Genomic DNA, 13,462 nt, shown 5'->3' on the forward strand with positions numbered 1-13,462 from the left:
TTGGCAACATAAAACTATACTGCCTAAGAGTTACAACCACAAAACTACTAATATCATATGGTTAAGGGATATAAGCTACAAATCTCCTGAAGACATATCTTATCCTAGAACTACGCCTTGTGTTTTTAACTAAAACTTTGCCTTTTTCTTATGTCTTTTCTTCCAAATGCAGTCAAAATAACATTCATTTTTAAAAATTAACTAAGGGTCTGGATAGCTAGACTATGTTAATCAAGATTTTGTCCTTTAGTTTTTCAGGAAATTGATCTCTGCTACAGCAAAACCAGGAAGAGCTCCTCAGTGGTGAAGCTGAATAGTAGGAAAAGGTCAAAATACCCTAGGCCAGGGACATTGTTAACATCTGCATCAGGGGTCACTATTCAGTGTTTGTTTCCAAGAACAGTGAGTACCTATGATGGGTCTGACTCTGTACTAGGCACTGAGCATGAAACTAAGAGTAAGATGCATGTCACATGGTTTAGGTCGGCCTGTCCTGACCATACACTGTGAGGATCATCTCACTGAGCTCCATGGCTCCTTTTCCACCAAAGCGTTCCTCATTTTCACTCTTAGAATCAAGTTTTAAAGTCCTGATGAATCATCATCAAACCCTATATCCCACTTCAAAGTTTTTGATCTACTTTGAGATCTTTGGATGAGACATAAAAGTTAACAACATTGATTGTGTCATACTGACAATGGCTTAACCACAATCAAATTCCCTAGGGAAATGTTGATCATCCCTCCAGGGTCCTGCAGGGCAACTAATACCTTTTAGAAATTAGTACTTTTTGGAATTCCCCCCAGTGATGTGGGAATGCTGTTTCACGTAAACATTCATCCCTCTGATTTCCTCCAGAAAAAAAGCCCCAAGGATCTCCTGAGTCCTCACGGACCTCAGGAGATTACAGTAGTCTCCCCTTACCCAAATAGGATTTGTTCCAAAACCCTCCAGTGGAGACCTGAAACCTCAGATAGTACAGAACCCTATACATACTATGCGTTTTCCTATGCATGCACACCTATGATAAAGTTTAATTTATACATTAGATGTAGTAAGGGATTAACAATAACTAGTACAGGAATAGAACAATTATAACAATACACCGTGATAAAAGTTATTGAATGTGGTTTCTCTCTGTCTCTCAAAATATCTTACTGTACTGTACTCACTTATTTTCAAACCTTGGTCGAGGGAGAGTAACTGAAACCTCGGAAAGCAAAACCACAGATAAGGGAGTACGATTGTATTCATCCAACAATCATGTAATAGGCGTCCTTTGTTAGTGACCTGTTTATTCATTTGGTAAATAATCACTGCGCACCTACTATGTGCCAGGCACGGCCTTGAGCACTTGAAACACACCAGTAAACAAAGATTCCTGACCTCATGGCCCTTAGATTCTATCTGACTGGGGAAGAAGCTGAGAAAGACAGGGTCCTTATCTTCAGGCAGCGGAACCGACAGGCTCACATATAACCATAGCATAATGTGATGAGTAGTTGGCCAACAATATGGAAAAAGAAATAGGAAGCAGTCAGTTCTGCTGGGTGCAGTGAATAGGAAATTGTGAAGGATTGCATAGAGCAAGGTGTAACCACATGGCCCTATAAATCATCCCTAGAGTCCCACAAGCGGCAAAGGACCTTCACCTTTCAAATGTCTGTTTTACTTACATATTTGTAAGAGAAAGGACTTTTGGAATTGGCAGCCACATCCTGAAGCCCAGCTCAAAGACACCAAGGGTTTCTGTCTGCCGGCCAGACAACACTCCCCCTCATAGCAACACTCCTGGAAAAGGGTTCAGTGGAAATATGTTTTCTCTTCTCATTGACAGAGTGAGGGAGGAAAGCTCTGGCCCCACATCTGGTGCACTCTGTGCTGGACTGTATTCTTGAAGCTATGACTGTATGAATGACACTTCCCTTGGGGAAAAGCCCTTTGCCCAGAGAGGAAACTGACAAGAGGGAGTTGCCAGGGCTCTCAAGGGCTCTCGTCTCAGGAAATAACTCTGGGACAGAAATGGATTGCTGCTTTATTATTTTTTTGGAGAAAGAAAAAAAGAACCCGCCCTTGTTCCACTTGTAGATTGTGACACAGAACAGCTGCTAGAGACGTAAACCTTCTCAGAAGAAGTAAATGAAGTGTTTAGGTGGTTTTTTTTTTAGTAGTGTTTGTTTTTTCTTTTCTTTTTTGGCTTTTTGGCAAAAGAGAATTCCCTCCCACATGACAACTGCTTGAACATCAGCTGCACCAACATTTTTCTTAGCGTTGCACACATTTATTGGATAAATACAAAGCAACCGTGGCATCTGAAGATTTACTCGCCAGCCAAGAAGCATCCATGAGACCTGTTTGGGTGCAAAAATGATTTGGACGCTTGGTAACAGAGGGTCTTGCACAGCTGAGTTTATTTTTCTTGAAAAGGACCTGCGCCACATGAGCCGCAGGATAAGTGGGTCGGAATGAGGCTGCCCTGCTCTGGACTGTGGCTTGCTGTGCCCCCATGCTCCCTCCCACCTCTACAGCCCCGTCTCGCCGTGCCCCCTGCACCCTCCACTGCAACATAAACTCTGTTGCTTTCTTAGGCATGCGGTGCCATGTCTCGCGCCCCTGCCCTTCTCGTGTTCCCCCCTCTGCTAGGAATGCCCACCCCCCCTCAAGATGAGTGAACCCTGCCTCCTCTGGGTTTTAGGCTCAGCTCAGAGGTTATTGCAGCCTGGAATCCTTCCTGAGCCACCCTTCACCCCAGCCAGGGCTAGCGGCTCCTTGTCCATGTTCCCAGAGTGTATTTCTATCATGGTGCGTATCACATTGTTTTATAACCATCTGTTTCTGTTTGTCTCTCCTGCTAAATTCTGAGCTACTCGAAGGCAGGCACCATGCCTTTTCATTTTTTTGTCTTCAGCACTTAAGACAGACCATGGGGCATAATGGAAACTCATTGTTTTTTAAATCAGTGAATGAATAAATGAATGAATTGGTCTCACAAGACTAAAAATGTAAGAGGTAGATCAGATGTGAATATATTTATTCCTCAAAATAGAGAATCTGAATAGATTGCAGGTCTAGATAAAGAACCACTTGAAATAATCCATTTGCTTCATGATCCGTTTCTAAGGGAAAACCGTTTCCTTCTATTCATATAGCTATTCAATGCCACCTCATCTAAGAAGGCTTTTCCCATCACCGCATATGAATAGCAGTACCTTTCTCCCGACTCTGACACCTAGGTGTTTGTGCATTATCTTCTCCAAAGTCCACTCTGTTAGAATTTAAGCTTCCCCAGAGAGGAGATTTAGTTCATTTCTTCACTCCAGATCCCTGGATCCTAGTCTGGTGTTGGAAAGTAACTGGCACATAGATAACTGCTAAATAAAATAGTGTAAGTTGGAAAACTTGTACAATCTCTTTTCGTGTAAGCCCCTCTTTTTATACATGAGGAGGAAGACAGGCGATGCTGCTAATTGGCCAAGCTGAGACCAGACTCCTGGTCTTCAGCCTCCTCCTGTGCTTAGAGAAGATGCTTCTCTAGACCCTCTGTTACCAAGTGTCCAAATCATTTTTGCACCCAAACAGGTCTCATGGATGCTTCTTGGCTGGGGAGTAAATCTTCAGATGCCACGGTTGCTTGGTACTTATGCAATAAGTGTGTACAATACTAAGAAAAATGTTGGTGCTGCTGATGTTCAAACAGTTGTCACGTGGGAGGGAATTCTCTTCTGGCAAAAAACCAAAAAAAAAAAGAGAGAGAGAGAAGATGCTTCTCTAAGCACCCTCGTCACCCTGGATGGCAGGGACAGAAACAAGCACGTGATGGAGAAGACAAAAAAGTCAACCCTTTGGCTTACCTGGGTGTCTCATGTCCAAAAAATCACTTTAAAACTGTGGTTCTGTTTGATTCTCCAGAATTCTATTCTTCATAGAGCAAGTGACCACTTCTCCAACTTTCTACCCTCCCCAAGCTGGCAACCCGGCCGGGACCTGTAGGATGTCACTTTTTTTCACCCGGGGCTTGCCAGGGCAGGGCAGGTTGAGAGAGACACAGAATAAACGAAAAATTACGGAGGAGAGGGACGGTTCAGGCCAAGGCAGCAGAAGATCAAGAAATCCCAAAGAGGCCAGGCTTGAACCAAGGCTGGATCCAGTTCACATCAACTCTGACCCTGCTTGGCTGTATTTCTAGATAACTTTGACATCAGTTAAGCCTTTTTCATTTGGGGTTATGTATTCCTAAAAGAAAAACTATGCCTTTAGGTAAATACCAAGTAAATTACCCTTAAATATTTTTCTTTTGAAAAAAAATTCTTTTGAAATTAATTGTTTTTGTCAAGCTAATACAATGTTACCGCAAAAATTAAAATACAAAGAAGTCACAGATGGATATTAGAATCACCTGAAACCTCGGCATGTAGAGATAATTATACTAATAATTTGTTCAATATTCTTATGAGTATTTTTTAATGTATCTAAACGAACATAGATGTCGCACACACACGTGATTACAATTTTACCTTCATGAGATTATTCTCCACATGCTCTTTTGTAACCTGCTTTGTTCACTGACATTTAACATAATGCTATGGATATTTTTCTCTGTTGATAAATGTGGCTCTCTATCCTAAAGATGACGACTGCCAAGTATTCTATTGTATGTATGTATCATACTTTTAACGAGCCTCTTATTATTGTATAATTAATTTGTCCCCAATTCTTTGTCATGATAAAAATTCCTAAAATATTTTACATTCCCACTAAATGCCCAAAAGGAGCATTTTGGGGACAAAGAAAATGTGCATTCCGTATTTGAATACATATTGACTAACTGCATTCCATAATAGACAAGCCAAAATTAGACTCCCGCTGACAAAGGCATCGTGTTTTAAATTTCAACTTGCCCTCTGGTCTTCATGTTAGCTTCATAGGCAAGGAATTATGGTTAAAACATATCCTGGATATGAAGATGGCACATGGGGAATTCAAAATCACAATAAAGCTGTGGCAGAAAATGTAGATTTCTCCCCACCACGCCTCGCCCCAGCCTTTCCTCTTTGAAAGCTATGCAAAATTTGAATAAATTTCCAATGAGCATTTATCCTAATGTCAATAATTTAGGATTCCTATCAATTCAAACAAAAAGCATGTCCTTTTGGCTTGGAATACAGGTTTGGCTTCCAGGGCCGGCCCCGTTGGCTCATGCCTATAATTCCAGCACTTTGGGAGGCCGAGGCCGGTAGACTACCTGAGGTCAGGAGTTCAAGAGCAGCCTGACAAACATAGTGAAACTCCATCTCCACTAAAAGTACAAAATTAGCCAGGTGTGGTGGTGCATGCCTGTAATCCCAGCTACTTGGGAGGCTAAGGCAGAAGAATCGTTTACCCTGGGAGGCAAAGGTTGCAGTAAGCTGAGATGTTGCCATTGCACTCCTGCCTGGGCAACAAGAGCAAAACTCCATTGCAAAAAAAAAAAAAAAAGAATTTGGCTTCCAAAAGAACTAGCCATGTAAAGAAAACCTGCTCCAAACAACAGCGCTTTTGCCAAACTAAAGGCAACACCTGGGTTACCAAGGCAACATCTTTAATCTACAACGTATAGACTTTTATTTTTTCTGAATACTCTGGAAATGTATTTTTGAAGACTCAGCGTATCTCCTCTTTCAGGAAGCTTTCCCCTCCCCCCTACCCTCTTTGACAATTGCATGCACCTCCTTGATGCCCCTCTGTGGGATTACTGTAACAATGTAACAAAGTTCATGACACTTTCCTTATCTATGCCTGTTTCTGCTCCTGCATGATGAGTAACTTGAGAGTAAGGATGGTGTCTTTTCGGATGACACATAGTAGCCATGCAACAAGTGTCTGTTTACTAAGTGAGGAAAAGTACCTAAAGTACTTGAAACAGAGTTGGTGTGTACAATCCTTGTGCATCCTGAGCTTATCCAAGAGAGTGAAGGTATCGTTTGGACATTAAAAAAAAAAAAAAATTATCCCTATGATGAAGTGTGTCCTTGTGTGACCCCGAGGTTAGGCTTCTCAAGCATTAACTACAAGCAAGATGGCACTTTTCTCTAAACTGAAGGATGTACCAGATTGATGAGTTCATCTATACTCCTTCAGTGTGTTCTTTCTGATTCTCGTGAGTAGCCCACGTATTTCTCAAATCATTTGAGTAGATGTCTTCCCTGACCTGTCACTGTAACAAAAGCTCTCAAGTCCAATTCTCTAAGAACTCAAGTTTAAGATCCATCATATCTAGGAAAGCTGAACATTCCTCACTCCCCATGGATATTTTGTGGTTACAACACGTAGAAAAGAAGAAGGATTAGAAGAACTGAAGATGGTTTTTCTGTCTCACTACTAAATCTATAAGAACCTCATTTGCTTGACTAAGTAATCCAACATTACAGTAGTAGTAAATATTCCTTCTTATTTTAAGTAGCCAGCACTGACAAATGAAGGCAGTGTTCCGAATTATGGGCTACTGGCTTCTGTGTCTTAAGCTAAGTGCATTTATTCTTTCACTAAGGTCACAGAGCAGCAACTCACAGTACAATTAACATCTCAGTCTTTGTTTCTTCCCAACTTCACTATAATTATTCCCCCAACCCTTGCTTAAATGGAAATGAGTCATATCCATCTCCTATTTCTCTAAAAATAAACTCATCTCCTAATTAAGCGTAACACTTTCAAGTCCTACATGAATTGACATAGCTCAATGAATCCTTCTTAGAATATTCAAATGAACTCATGTCACTATAATTTTAAAGAGTATATTGTTTTACCCTTCGTTGAGGAGTAGCTCACTACTGTCTCCTGAAAAAGAGAAGGACTAGAAGATGTTTTACGCTGGTATACCACAGCAGTTAAGAAATAAGGAATGCTTCATGGATTATTTTATGCATTTCCCTCTCAGTGGAAACAAATCCCTCACCATACAGTACTGAAACGGCATTGTCAACAATGGACAGAAAGGTCTTGCTTCTCCTAGGCATCAAGGAAATACATTAAAACCTGCCAACTCTTAGGTCTAGGAATCTAACTAAGAAAATGCCAATTCTAGTCTCTGAAACCTTTGAAATACTAACAATCTAGTTTTCTAGCCAATCATGCTTCTGTCAGAACATCTTCCTGAAGATCAAAGGTGGTATTCAATACACTGCCTTACAGTAAAAAGAGCCATAGCCTGTGTACAAACGCTATGCTATGTCAGGGAAGACAAATCCTGTATTTTACCATGAAATTCAACAAATGATCACACTTGGCCTTAGGATGTAGTCCTGAGACAGGAGCATGGTAAGTACTCATAAATAACTGAATAAATAAATGAGGATTGTGCTTTACTTAGAACCTCAAAACGAAAAAGGAATAAACTGGAGGAATAATGTAAAGTACTCTGTGCTTCACAAGAATGGTTGTAGTAGAGGCCATGAAATAAGAGATTATTTTCCAAGTCAAACGCAAAGAAGGGCCACAAGATTAATGTCAACTCTAACCCAATGATTGCTGCCAATGAAACCTCTGAAGAGCCTAGAATTTTAAAGAATCACATTTTGACTCTTAGCCTGTGAAGCATGTCAGACATAATCCAGAGTTTAGACTTGGTTCTGGCTCTAAAGGAATTCTCAACAAAACTGAGAGGCACCATAAATAGAGAGAGATTTTATTAAGAACAATGAGAAGGGACTGGATAGTTGCAATAATACCCCTTTAAAATTGAACTAAAAGATACCAGCTGCCTTAGATCTCTCAAATCCAGCAAGCAACTTCTTGGACTATGTCTGATTGTGATTTTCATGGTGGAGTTTCATTTGTTTTATTACCCAAATTGTAAGGTTCCAATTTCTCAGTATAAGGCTAAACAGCTTGCTAGCATTCTTATATAAAGAAGGATTGTATAAATCCAATGAATTTTTGGAGTTGGAAAACCTTCATCAATCTTCTCATTTATTTCAATGAACTGAGGCCCAAGAGGTTACGTGCTTAGCAGTGATCAAGAACCCTGGAGTTACACACTATGGGTGAACATAGAACTGCTTGCTGAGTGCATGGCCATGAGCAAACTTCTTAACCTCACAGTCAGTTTCCTCAACTATAACATGCAGATAATAATACCAACCCTTTCAGGATTATAGAGGAGGATTATAACAAAACACAAATACTTAGCAGCATGCTGTATACATAGTAAAAATGGTCAATAAATAATAATTGTTATTATTGCTATTTTATCAATAGTACCTGGCAATTAGTAAGCATTACTAAATGCTTACTAATAAATGCTTACTAATAATAATTAATAAATAATAAATGCTTACTAATGTTACTAATTAGTAACACTACTGATTTACATTAATTACTTTTTTCTACTGCCCAACATGGCAGAGGTTATTTAAGTGTTAGAGCTAGAACACGGATAGCTAAATCCCTCATCTCTTTTTCTAAAGACTTGTATTCAAGTCATGAAAACAGGATTCTCTTTCATAATCATAGGTTGAGTAGCATTAGTCAAGAATTTTGCAGGAGAAAAGAGCCACAATTTCTGTTTAATGGTAGTCTGTTTGTACCATTGTTATGCATAAAACCAAGAAGTAAGCATTTTTCTTACACTGGGGAACTAACTCATTGAAAGATTGCATAGCACAAATGGCGAAATATTGCAGCTTCCTGAGTTAAACCAACATCTTTTTGATATAATGTCAATCTTTTGTGGAGTAACGCTTTAGAAACTAGATACAAATATAAGGAAGTAGTAAAGCGCTGCGGAAAATAGTGCACAATTTCTTGTTTGTTCATTTTTTTTGTTTTTGCAGTTTCGTTTGTCTCTTTCTGCTTTTTCTTTAGAGCAGTGCCTCCCAACCTGTAATGTGCATGTGAATCACCCAGGGATCCTGTTACAATGCAGTCTGCTGCAGTAGGTCTGAGGTCTGGCCAGACATTCCACATTTCTAACAGGCTCCCACGTGGTGCTGATGCCGCAGGTCAAAGGACTTCACTGTGAGTAGCAAGGCAGCGCTGGACTAACTTGGTTAAACTCATGAGTGATTATAACAAGGTAGGTGTTCAGGAGGCAGAGCCCAAGGAAGAACAGGCAAGATTTCTGGGCCAAGGCTGAGCAGATGCTGATAACCTCAGGTGCAATGCAAACCCGGCTGGGGAGAACTGAGTAACTCAGGACCTGTCGGTGTCTCAGGAGCCGTATGCCAGATGCACATCTGCCAAGGCTTCTTGCTCTTCCTAAGAAGACATGGTTCTAGTTATTTGGTCCCTTTGATCAAGAAACTGGCAATGGTGCTGTCTTCCATCGACAGGAGTCATTTGGATTAAGGATTACCAGAGGTACCAAGAGATCATTTCAAAGAGTTATTTGCATTTTATGTTTTTTTTTACAATTGTAAAAGACTCAAATGTTTTGGAAACTTTTTGTACATTGTTTTGCAAACTTTTATGCATATGAAATTGTTTCAAAGTGAAAAGTTATTTTTTAAATCTCTAAAAAGAATAAATCTCTTTTAAATCTCTAAAAAGACTAAAACTCTGGAGTTTTCTACCTTTCCACATCTCTTGAAAATGTATATTTTTTTCCTCCCCATTGAAAATATTTTCCTGACATTTGCACTAAATGTTTGTTGCTTACTCTCATGCTAGTAAGTACTACCCAGTCTGTTCCCTCTGAGTTCTGAAGGCAGCACCAACACTTGATCACTGGAATATGAAATCTATCCTCTTTTGAGAAAAAGACGGATGAGAAACATCGTTCCCTCGCTGCTCTAGATGCCATTTTTTTCTACCGAAACTCCCAAAGCATGTATAGATTATACTACACCACTTAATAATTATATTGTCTTTCATGTTTATCCTCTTTTCTAGTAAAGATAATTGTGTTAATTTTTAAAATGGAGCTTACATATTGCTTATTCTGTATCTGGCACAGTCTCCAGCACAAGGCCGGGCATGGAGTAGAAATAAAACTGATATTTGTCACAGAAGGGATTGACTGACTTACCCAGGAAACTAGGCCTGGGTAGCCTTTCTTCAAAGTCACTATCTTCATAACAATGAATCAGTAATCCACAGATACCACTTCAGAAAACAGGCTTAATCCAGGGTTCTCCGAGACAAGCAAATCAGTCTAAGCAGAAAAATCTATCCTAAATGTGTGTGTCTCAGAGTTACTTAGATTCCTATGACATGCAGTTCCAGTCACAAGCTCTGGGTTCACATTCCACTGGCTCTAATCAGGGTTCACCATGAGTTAAGGTGGTCATATGACTGTGCCTCAGAGTCTCCACCTGGTTAATGGGGATGACAAGAGTGGAGTGCCCACCTCAAAACTTCATTGTAGATGAAATGAAGCAGTCTCTGCAAAGCACCTAGCAAGGATGTTGGAACATATACTAAGTGCTCAGTAAACATTAGGGCTGAGTATCCTTCCTTAGGTGAAATGAAGAAAAATGGGTATGATAACCAGAGAATCATCTAAATTAAAAGGTGGAGTCCGATAAGCTATACTTTCAATACAGCAGGGATAAAGGAGATGAGGAAAGAAAAAGTAAGTTATGTCTTCACATCTAATTTTCTCCAGGATTGAAGAAACATATAAGATTTGCCTGAAATGCCACTAAGTTGCTGCATACCACATTAATTTTGCTCAAATGCTAAATACTTTATAATGTCCATAATGAAGAAAGAAAGGGAGGAAAGGGAAGGAGGAGGAGAGAGAGAGAGAAGAAGAAGAAAGGAGGAGAGAGAAAAGAAGAGAAGAGAAGGAAAGGAAGGAAGGAAGGAAGGAAGGAAGGAAGGAAGGAAGGAAGGAAGGAAGGAAGGAGAAAGAAAGAAAAAGAAAGAAAGAAAGAGAGAGAGAGAAAGAAAGAAAGAAAGAAAGAAAGAAAGAGAGAGAAAGGAAGGAGAGAGGAAAGAAAGAAGGAAAAGAAAAGAAAGATTGAAAGGAAGGGAAGAAGGAAGGAAGAAAGGAAGGAAAGAAGGAGGGAAGGAAGGAGGGGAGGAGGGAAGGAAGGAAGGAGGGAAGGAAGGAAGGAAGGAAGGAAGGAAGGAAGGAAGGAAGGGATGTCTCAGCTTGTGGGATGTAATCATTCTCTTCTGCTGTTTGATGTGAACAGTTGGGAATTTTGAACCGGTAATTAGAGAACAGATCCATTCACCAATAAATAAAATCACAAGGTATGTCAGAACCTCAGTTATCAGTAAGAAATTCACCAGTGCAATCAAAGAGAGAAATGTGTTGATTATTTGTTTGCACAGTGTTTTGCCTTCTGCCTCACCCTCCCCTAGGTGAGAGGACCTGCACTCACACACCCAGTTTGTTGCAGTATTTATTCAGACATTCCTTGACCTCGTGGCACTATGATTTTTCATAGCCCTATGCTGTTTACTTCTATTCTCTCATCTTTGTAAACCAGGCAGGGCGCAAATGATTGTTCACCTTTTAGAGATGAAGGGAAAGAGGCACAGTCACGTTCAATCCCTGTTCTCTGCTACAAAGCTAATCACTGACACAATCCAAGTGCACAGCCACTTTCCCTACCCTGACCCAGTGCTGGTTGAAGTTCTGACCCTACTTGCCTTTGAACTCCATTATCATCTGGGACCAGCCACTGACCCAAGTCCATGCTCTGCCTTGTTCTCCAGGGCCACAGACTGCCAGATGCCAAAGGATCCCACCCCTCTACCAGCTTCCCCGGGGCTCTGCCTCAGGACATCCTTTCACAGCCAGCAACCAGCACCTCCGTGTAAGAAGCCTGCCAGGCAAAGATGCCTCCTTCATAATCAGGCTCTCGGCTTGGCTTCCCACATCCTCAGCAGCGGAACCAGGACGGAAGAGGCTGCATGACTGCCTGAACTGTTTGTTATTTCACTACTGAGTTGGCAAGGATGGAAGTAGTTGATTTACAATTAGAAGCAGCACGCTTCTTCAAATATTAATATTAATAACTGCACTACCGAACACATGAAAAGACCTTTTCATCTTCAAAGCACTTTGCAGACATTAACTCATTAGCTCTCCCTTCCCTCCATTCAGGAACAACAGGTGAGCAAGACTCTCAACAGCAACTGTGGCCACCCTGCCGCCCTCGTGCACAGCCCGCAGCCCCTGAAGAAAAAGGGTTTTCTCTTCGGATAAAAAAGAGGCCCCGCAATCCAGAACCACAACTGATGAAAGAGTTATAGTATCAGTAATTTTACAAATCAAATGGAGCTGCCGCGAGTTATCATTTTAGAATCGTTATTTCCGGCTGTTTAACAAATACCTCTTTTCTCAGTTGCATAGCAGTGGTCTAAAGTAAGAAGGAAAATGGCCTTGAGATTAAAAACAAAAACTTACCCAAAAGGTAATAAGGAAATCCTGCAATAGAATGCATTGATTTCATTGACCCAGCACCTTTTCAAGTTTGCCCAAAGCAAACGCTACTTTAAAAGTTGGTAACAGAGGCCTTTAACCACGGATGAGAAGTAACATACAAAGTGTCATGGCCAGATAAAATCACTGGAGGGAGAGGAATTGCCGTGGACATCTCCTGCCACTGAGTCCAGCTCTACCGTGGCGAGAAGAAATACCTCCCTAACTCTGAGACAACCCCAGCCCACACCCACACCACGTCTCAACAACAGACTTAAGAACTTGTAGATCCTTGAACGTCTGCAAGTCAGTTCCAAGACAGAGAAAAACACCAAACAGGCTAGTTTGGCTTGCAAGATTCAAACCTGTAGCAATTTCCTCTCTATTAAAAGCAATTCATTAAGCTACTAGGGGGGAAAAGAGTAAAACCATAGGTTTACTAGGAGTTAAAGAGAAAAAAAAGAAATTTCTGTGTTTAACTACAGCTTTATTTCTTTGGAAGTGCTCCAATTTGGAAAAAAAAAAAAAATCGGGGTTTCTGACAAGTAATCTACGGGTATCTAAAACGTGCATGGTTTTGCTTCTATGAAGCAGGGAACATTTTTAAAAACATAGTCTTGCGTTCAGACTATTCTGACAAGGTTAGGAAGTATTTTTGAAAATTGTTGTTAAGCAATTAAATGGTAATACAGAAAGATGTGAAAAGAGAAAGAGAAAACTGACTTGTATCCTGAATGTCTCTATTGACTTTTTAATTCCGCAGAAATTTTTTTAAAGCAGGAAAAGGAAAATGTACTGAAAAGTTTTAGGCAGAGACTGACACACACCTCACTTACTACTTTGCCGGAGAGCAGATCCTGAGTGAGCTTCCCTCAAAGTCTGTGGTCTCTTTCCAACTACCTGCGGGAATCCTCTGCTCAGTAGCTTAAGAGGATGCAAAGACCATAATGTTTCTAATAGTGCTGCCTCCTTAAATTGGGGGGGTGTGGTCAAGCCAGGGAAAGCTGGAAAAAAGGCAGTCTTCCTCTTGCGCCTGGCATCAGGACAGCAGCCACTGGGACAGGTGCAGCAGTCTAGGTGGAAAGCAGTGTTTATTGATGGTGACGGCA

At 40.7% G+C, this 13,462-nt stretch overlaps 1 protein-coding gene across 1 annotated transcript in view; it reads right to left on the bottom strand.

The window, feature by feature from the left end:
* Nucleotides 1–13,251, bottom strand: part of ETS1 (ETS proto-oncogene 1, transcription factor) — a 127,846-nt gene extending 114,595 nt beyond the window's left edge. The window contains exon 1 of the mRNA XM_025357387.1: nucleotides 13,181–13,251. The gene's annotated coding sequence lies outside the window, so the exon portion shown is untranslated. The remainder of the gene's footprint in view (nucleotides 1–13,180) is intronic.
* Between the last annotated feature and the right edge of the window lie 211 nt (nucleotides 13,252–13,462).

The sequence above is a fragment of the Theropithecus gelada genome, chromosome 14 (genome assembly GCF_003255815.1).
Source record: "Theropithecus gelada isolate Dixy chromosome 14, Tgel_1.0, whole genome shotgun sequence".
Taxonomy (NCBI): Eukaryota; Metazoa; Chordata; class Mammalia; order Primates; family Cercopithecidae; genus Theropithecus; species Theropithecus gelada.